The following is a 9,249-nucleotide window of genomic DNA, read 5'->3' as shown; positions in this document are numbered from 1 at the left end:
AACGCTGAATGACAGCGCTGGTTGGCTTGCAATTAAGCCGCAAATACCACAAGTGACAATTTATGCAAAGGTTTGAGACCCGAAAGGCGTATTCCAAAACGTCCTTTTAGTGTGGCATATTCCAAAATTAAGGGTGTTTTGTTGTTGTTTGTGTGTTTGTTTGATTTTTAACGTCTTTTAATCAGTGCTTCAGTGACTATCACAGCAGATCAAGTCAGTTGCTACTTAATTTTGACCGTGAGAAACAATGCATTATATCAGCAATTTCATCTGGGTGTCCCCTCACGTTTTCTGCAACTTCAGTGTCCAGCAGTGTTAAAAATAGTTGTAGTTGTTGTTGTTGGAGTATTAACAATAACCCAGTGCAGAAGAGGCATGCCACTGTGTGTTGCTAATGTGCTGGCTTTCAACCACCATTTATGTGCTCTTTTCTGGCATAGATTTTGCTTACCTACGGAATACTTATTTTAAACGCGTTGTGTTGGAGCATTGTTTTCGATTTAGAACAACCCATTTGAAATTGTACATACTGTCAGATACACTGTAGTCATAAAATGGATTTTGGCCCAGGGTTGGAAGAAGAATTTGGCTCATTTATATTTGAAATTTTGATTTTGTGAGAACGTTCTGTGGTTGCAACCAGTGGTTGGAAAACTATCTAGGCTTTTGTATTTGAAATTCCGTAAATGAATACAGCATCTAGCTCAAAGGTGTGCAGATGTACATAAGAGGAGAGTTAGTTTGTAGATGAAACAGTTTTAAAGTGGCAGTGGATATATTTATCATAAAATTCAATATTCAGTTACTATGTTGTGAGATAGAATTATAGGGGGACAACAAATTGACAGGTTTCACGGCCATGTCTTTTATCTCGTTTGCCACAGGGAAATTAGAGGGTGGTAGTCTTTTCTTTGTGTACCTCTGTGGTGTGTGTGTGTGTGTGTGTGTGTGTGTCGGTGTCGGTGTCCGTCAGTCCTCCCTGCCCCCCCTTTTAATAGAATCTTTTGTAATGTATAGAATTTGCTGAATGGCACATTTCCTTGTGGTTAATAAATGGATAAAGTCTAGTCTTCTGTCCGTAGTGGTATTGATCAGTTCCGGGTGGGCTGAATGTGTTTGTGAAATGGCGATCATTGCCAGAGATTAACCAAAAGAATCATGTCTGTTTAAATGGAAGAAGGAACATGCTTAAGGCAGGCTGACGGTTCTTTTTGTGCAGGGTTTGGGGAGGAAGATAAACAATGGTGTCTCTGAAATGAATGGATACTGGATAACATTAAACCTCTTGCTTTTTGTGATATAACCTAACCATGTAGTTTTTATTTTTCCTGTAGTACTCTTCCTCCTCTGCCCCTATATGTTCTGGTTGGTGAACTCCTCGTATTCATATCCCTTTTTCTGATCTCCTGCCCTTGAGGAGGAGGGGCATCATGGCCACTGACCAAGGAATTGTGGACATTATTCCCTCCCAAACCCACAGGAGTCACACTAATTGTTGAAGGAGGCTATTCTTGAGCAGTCTCAAGGTATTACTTCTGGAAAAGCAGGCTGTCTCTATAGATGTTACAGCTTCCTTTGCTTGGCTTGGGAGTAAAAAGAATTGAACATTAGTTTCTTGTAGGATTATTTTCACTGAGTCAGGAGGTTAATAGGGCTAAAATTTTCCAATAAAGTAATTTTGTTACTAGAGAGTACATAGATATTGCACTTACGTTAAATTAATTAAGTATTGTTGAATAGGTTTTTAAAAAAATCCTAGTTTAAAATATAATTCTGTTGAAGATAATTGAAATAAATCTTAAAGACTTTAATCCATATTTACACATGAAGATTTTTAATACTTAAAATGTCTATTTTTTAAAGGTGTTTTGTTACGCATCAGATGCACTCTCAAAGAGGATTATTATGTTTTTTTTTTTCTAATTGATTTTTCTGTGTAATATTTAATCCGGCCTGCTGGAAGCATGAGGATGACTATTTTTATGAGAAAACATTTCCAAAGTTGTCTTTTAGTTTGTTTATGGATATTTGATATTTTAAAAATCAAATGAAGGATAGTAGTAAAGAGCAGTTTTACTTCAGGTGTTTAGGATGGATGTTTACTGTTCTCTTTAATATTTTGTGGACTTGGATTTTTCATTTTCCGTCCCATGGTGTAGATACTAGAGACTTATTATGTAGAGTGTTCCTCTTATGGCCAAGTGTATAACTCACTCCTTTCATTCTGGGGGAAATATTTTTTAAGTTTTGCCCTCATCCTGAAATGCCTTCAGATTCCTTTTGATTTTGAATGTTTTCATTGCCGTTATCCTTACTCAGATTCTGTTTCAAAACACAAATATACTTCTTAGTTTTTTTTGTTTTTAAAGCATTGTGGTTAATTTGTATCATTCTCCAAATGTGTTGAAATCTGAGGAAGAATTTAATACTTGCTCTAGTGTTTAGGTTTATCCTCTCTAGAGTGATGCAGCTATTGTGGTATTTGAGTTGCATTGAATAAGCTGAGAATTCCTTTGGATTCTATGGGAACTGAAACAGTCTGGTCTATATATTTAATGATATAAGAAATGGAGATAAAGTAGTTTTGTGCATTTTCTGTTCAGCATGGCAATACTGTGTGGGTATGTGTGGATATGTGCATGTATGTGTGATTGGAGGGGTCATTGGAGTACAGTGAATCTTCTGGAACTCTTCTGAACTTTGACTAACAAGTGATAGATATTAAATGCTTCTGTTTTGTATAAGGCAGAATCTTTTAAATATAGTCTGTGATCAGATTCAAATATATTATCTTGGAACATTAATACCAGAAGAAAAACAACAGTACCTTCCCTTCAATTCATTTTTTTTCTGCTTATAAGCCAGTAGTTCTCAAGCTTGGGTGACTTTTGCTCCCCAGCCCGGCAGCTCTTCCCCAGGGGCCCTTTGGAGACATATTTGGCTGTCACAGCTGTGGGGGAGGAGGAGAGGGTGTGCTACTGGCATCTAGTGGGTAGAGGACGGGGATGCTGCTGATCATCCTGTGATGCACAGGACAGCCTTCCACAACAAAGAATTATCTGGCTGTGAATGTCAATAGTGTTCAGGGTAAGAAGCCCTGTTCTAAATTCTTAATTTTAAAAAGCATTAGTATATTAGTAAAAGGTCTCTGCTCTCCCTCCCACAGTTAGTCATCTAAATTTTACAAGTAATGGCATTTTTGATCTCCAGGTGACCTTGTATTGAGAGTTTTCATCATCTTTAAAAATTAGAGTTACTAGGAGAATAGACTATAGGTATATACGTTATTTTATCCTATTGTACTTCAATAAAAATACTTTTGCTCACTGTTACAAATAAACTTTTTCCAATCATCTGTTACGATGGAGTACTTTTGAAGACTGTATTTTCATGGATATGAAGAGTGATTGGGCAAGGTATCAAGTTTAATTATTTTTGCTTTTGATCCAGTAGTTTCTTTGGTCTTAGTAATCATCTTTAAGACTATTTCCTCCTGTCCTTATTGAAATCACTGAATGATGTGGTGACAGCAGGGGTGTGAGAGATAGAGAGAAGGCGAAGGAGGAGGAAGGGAGGGTGACAGAGGGAGAAGAAAAGAGATGGATTAATACGATGCCTGAAAGTTTTGTAAGTTTCATATGGAAGAAATATTTTCACTATTACATCTTCCCTGAATGGAAAAACTGAATTTACACCTTGAGTTTTTTTTTTTTTTGGAAAGAATATTTCCTTTATCTAGCAAATTTTTAATTTTAAAAAACTTTTAAAGTGATTTCTTAATTACATAATTTTCTTGAGAACCTGTTATCTGGATTTTGGTTACCATTAGACTCGCTTAGGCTATACTACTAAGTAATATTCTATGATCTATTGCAGACCCTTGTCCTTTTTGAGGTTAAATTTGGCCGTAATTAATAAGTGCTTATTTTGTTTTGAACTCTGGTTTTAAGGAAGTTAGCCAGGCAGGATAAGAATTACAGTGAAGTACTTAAAGAAAATAGCTCTATACACCATAGAGAGGAAAAATTCTGAAGTTGCTCTCACAAAAAAAGCGTGCAAATAAATCTCATAATTTTCTTTGTAACACACCTCCCTAGACATATCTCTGGGACTAGCTGACATTTTCATCTTTTGTGTCCATTGGACTCATTATCTCATGAGAAGTAAAGCATAACTAAACCAAATGAGATTTTAGTAATCTTTAAATTGTCTCTTTAGATGCTAAAATTCTTTCATCGCTTTTTTACTTTTGTCATTACTCTCATTTCTCATCTTTGGTGTCTTATAAATCTGTGACTCAAATTTGTCTTTTCATGCTCCCTAATGTTGCCATTGTCACGGTGCCACTCAGTCAGTCAGGTAAGGTTGGCAGCGTTTGATACTGAGGTTACTAGTGTTCCTCAGTTTATTCCATATTCTGTAACTTATCATTTCTTCCTTTCCCTTTCACTGTGATTCCCTTTCTCCTTTCCGCTCTTGCTTATCTTCTCTGTTGTTCCTGTACTGTAGGCTGCTTACTTGTGGAACTTACTCAGTTACTTAGTATCAAGGGTGGCTCAAGAGGGCTCAGCTTGGTTTAAATGAAAACAGATCAGATTTAGAATGCTTGAGAATTGACCAGATAGTCTTTTCTACTGTTCTTTTCATTTGTTGGTTTCTGGAATACCGCACACACTTGGTGCTGGTGTTACTCTCTTGAAATCAAATGGCTTGAACTTTACATTGCTCTTACTCACATACCTTTTTAATATTCTGTTTTTCTTTAACTCTTGCTGTTTTCAAAAAGTCTGTCTCTTATTACTATTCATTTATCATCTTTGTTTAAGCCAAAATTTGACCAGACCAGAGAGGATATTTTTTACCATAGCTGGGACCACATGACACTTCCACTTCCATATTACACATTACCACTTCTGTGGTAGATTTAATTGTTAGGTTATAATAGTCATGTCTAGACGGAACATTGATTTCAAATCGACTATTGAACATGAAAGTTCCAGGAATAATGTATACAGGAAGGAGAAGAAGTCAAGAAGGTAAGAAAACTGCAGATAGCAATAGACTTTCTGTCGTTCTCCAACTGGATTTGTGTTAGTCACTTTCACAAATGCAACACTTCTAGTGATCATGGTTTGTTTAATGAAGGGACCTGAAAGGAATGTGTTGTTGTTTCTGAGGTTGGATTTCTTAAAGTATTAGCATGATGACTTAAGGGGGAAAAAGGGGAGGTTCTTCTGGATACTGGACAAGAAAGTGTTTGTGGTGGTCAGTAGACGAGTTCTGGTGCCAGCACTGCCACTGTCATTTCTTTCACCTGAATTTATTATGGTACCTTTCTGACTATAACTAATTTCCCTGCCACTAATTCCTCTCCCAGTCCAACCACATAGCTGCCAGATTAGCCTCATTTAAAAATGTCTGAATATGTCATTCCTGCTTAAAACCTTTCACCTGTCACGTTTAGCATAAAATCTGAAGTCTTTAGACTGGCACACAAAGTCCTTTATCATTTAAATCCTGCCTCTTTTCTCTAAAAGCAGGTAAAGACTCTCCCTGCAATGCAGGAGACGTCAGAGACACTAGTTCAACCCCCGGGTCGGGAAGATCCCCTGGAGAAGGAAATGGCAGCCCACTCCAGTATTCTTGCCTGGGGAATCCCATGGATAGAGGAGCGTGACAGGCTACAATCTGAAGGGTCACAGAGAGTCAGACATGACTGAGCGACTAAGCACAGAGAGAATAAGGGTATAGGCTCTAGAGTTTGACTTTCTTGCTTTACATTCTCATTTCACAACTTAACTTTAGGCAGATCACGTCACCTTTTGTGCTTCAGTTTTGTCATCTACAAAATGGGAATATTAATAGTGCCTACCTCATATAGCGGTTTCAGGATTAAATGTCACATAAATGCTAGGTATTCTGCTGTGGCTCCTCTTCAGCATGTGCCCTATGCTCCAGCTATTCATACTCAACGTACAGTTTCCTGAATGTGTCATTCTTTATTGTGTATTAGTATGGTACCTTTGTACATGTTGTTTCTTCCTCCTTTACCTGTTTAACTCCTTGTTTGTGAGACTGATAAGTACCACCTCTTCCAAAAAAATATTTCTCTGCCACCTAACCTAGAGTGAATTAGTTAATTTCTGTTCTTTATAAATGACCTTGATTCCAGTAATTACTCTTAATGTTTACTTCCATATATGTCGTATAGACTTTGAGCTCTTCGAAGACATCTTCTCTTTGTTCACAGACTCACACCTAGAACCTGGTATCTACTATGTGCTTAGCAACTGTTTACCTGAATGAATGAAGTAAAAAGTTTTAATTTCTGGGCCTGAGTTTTCCTTTTATGTATTAAAGCAATAAACTTCGATTATATGATCTCTAAAATTTTTTCCTACTGTAAAAGCTTTATGAGTCTAGTTCTAAGGGTAAAGTTTAATAGTGACATTTTATTAAGAAAAAGTGATTTAGCTGGTTGTTTTTTGAGTATCCTTAAGTTCTGCCCCCTTTTTAAATGCTGTGTCTCTGATCCTTAGACTAAATCGTTTAATATAATTTGAATTGTATAGATTTAAAAGACATCTTAGAGTATTTTGAATTCAGTGGCTTTCAGCTTTTTTGACCATAACCAACAGTAAGAAATACACATTGCATCATGACCCAGTTCCCATATATGTAAATAGGTATGTGCATCAGAAATAGAAGTTTCATGAACTTACTGCATGCAGGACACTTTTGTTTTTATATTCTATTTCATTAACAAATTTTTGATTATGACCCCATTAATTAATTCAGTAACCCACTAATGTGTTCTAAGCTCTCCCCAAATACTGGTTTTATTCTCTACACCCAGAACTCGGAGTAGAGAAGGAAACTACATAAGTAAATACGTGCAATGAAAAATACGTTCATTGAAAAATATGCTCATTATTTAATCTGCAATGGAGAACTTGTGCCTCCATACAGAATATAGGGAGAACTGGTCCCAGGGCAGAGTGTGGACCTGCTATGGCTGAGCTCATTTCTCTTCTGAACTACCTGGATGCCTTATGCACATACAAAGGTGCTAAAACAAAATTATATTGTAATTTTGAATAGTTCAAATTTTTCATTTAGGAAAGACTTGCTGGACGAGATAGGTCCTAATAATAGGAAAAAAATATCTTGGCAGGAGGTTGAGAAGCCTGTTCGTCTTATTGTGTGGGAACAGGGACAAAATGGTATCTGGAATACAGAAAGCATTTGTGAGTAAACCTGACTATGGATGGTACACAAGTTGAGATAGGAATTTTTGACTAAATTTGACTAAATCTAATTTCTGTGATGGAAAAATGTTTAGAACTGCTTGAAGTAGAACAGTCTCAGTTGAGGGAGTTAAATCCAGATGAAAAGTTATTAAAACCAAGAAGAGGTAGGAGTGGATGATAGACATCCTGATGACTATCCCAAATACTTATAGTGTGTGGAATATAGAACAGAAAAACAGCTTAGAGATTAGGTAGAATGGCAGCACTACTAAATTAGATTGGTAAAGAAATAACAAGCCAGAAGGAAATAGGAAGCACTTTCATAACAAAAGAAATTATGTAGTGAGAGATGGATTTAGAGTATAAGCATGAATGAAAATAAATATAGATTTGGGAAAATAAGAATACATAAAAATATGAGAGCATATATTATTTCTCTTACATACAGTACAGTGTATAGTGGGTATGTCTCCATTGTGAGGTTAATTCTAAGCTCTGGTAGCTCAATATGTTGTTTGTATTTAAATAATGGTCAGATTCCAGTAATTGCAGTGATCCTCATACTGGTCATTCAGATTATATTCTTTGAAATCTATGTGAGGCATTTTCTGCACAGTAAATTGTACTGTGTAGTTTTAGAAACTTTTCTGAGTTTGGTATATGTGATTCAGGCCTGCTTCCTGAACCTTTTCAATACCTTTTTTTTTGGACTAGACAAACCGCTGGGCTTCCCTGGTGGCTCAGAGGTTAAAGCGTCTGCCTCCAATGCGGGAGACCCGGGTTCGATCCCTGGGTCAGGAAGATCCCCTGGAGAAGGAAACGGCAACCCACTCCAGTATTCTTGCCTGGAGAATCCCATGGACTGAGGAGCCTGGTGGGCTGCAGTCCACGGGGTCACAAAGAGTTGGACACAACTGAATGACTTTACTTTACTTAATGATTACTAACCTTATATTTTATAGAAATGAGCCCTGTCCTGGGAAAAACCTGTTGGTCTTCACATCTTTATGATACATGGTAATTCAAGCTTGTTCCAAGGCATTATTTCAAGAGGAAGAGGCATGGGCAAATTGTCAGATCTTGGCAAGTTTCTAAAACTCTGAGATTAATTTTTTTTCATTTATCTGTTTTTTAATTGAAGGATAATTGCCTTACAGAATTTTGTTGTTTTCTGTCAAACAATATTTTTAAATTTGTAAACGAAGATGTAGTAAAGGGAATAATATGCCGTATAATACAGAGGCTGGGTCATGGTAGACTTTATGTACATGTCAGTTTTTAACCTTTCTTAAAGTCTTATTTTTAAAAATGTAGTATGTAAAACATTTAAAATACAGTTTTAGTTTTTGGGAGATTTTTAAAATTTGCTGGTAAATTACTTATAAATTAATATGAAATAATATTTGACCAAATGATTCGGCCACAGAAGATATCAGTAACGCTGCCAAATTGGTGCCAGGAAATATTTAGAACATTTAGCTATCATAGTTCTTTTATAAAGAGCTAAGTTCTCGTTGTTCTAGCATGCGCTAATATTGGTGGGAACGTTCATCTTTATTTGTTGGAATTTAAAATATTTCTCATAGGCAATTTCACATAGACATTAAGTGTTTTAAAACTTTTCATATAAAGTCTTGGAAGCTTCTCAAGTCAGTTTTGAGGTACCAGCTACCAGCTTTCAAAACATGGTTAGTAGAGTTTTGAGGTCAGTATTTTAAATGTGGTATAATATTTTGGACTAAAACTTGAGTCTTTCATTTAAATTCTTGCTTTCCTGCCGACTCTTTTTTGACCTTGGCAACCATGAAGACTTTACTCATCACTAAATTAAAGAGGATGAAATAAGTATTCATTCGTTTAACAAATAAGTGTTGAACAACACGCTAGGCACAGTGCTAAGTGGTTGAAATGGAGCAATGAGCAAGACACACGTGATAGTGCGCTTACAGAGCTTACAGTCATAAAGTAAGTAGTCAAGTAAATAAAATAGTTAAGAATT

The sequence above is a fragment of the Capricornis sumatraensis genome, chromosome 3 (genome assembly GCF_032405125.1).
Source record: "Capricornis sumatraensis isolate serow.1 chromosome 3, serow.2, whole genome shotgun sequence".
In the NCBI taxonomy this organism is placed as follows: Eukaryota; Metazoa; Chordata; class Mammalia; order Artiodactyla; family Bovidae; genus Capricornis; species Capricornis sumatraensis.
The sequence above is the reverse complement of the archived record's forward strand: the minus strand, read 5'-3'. Positions refer to the sequence as shown.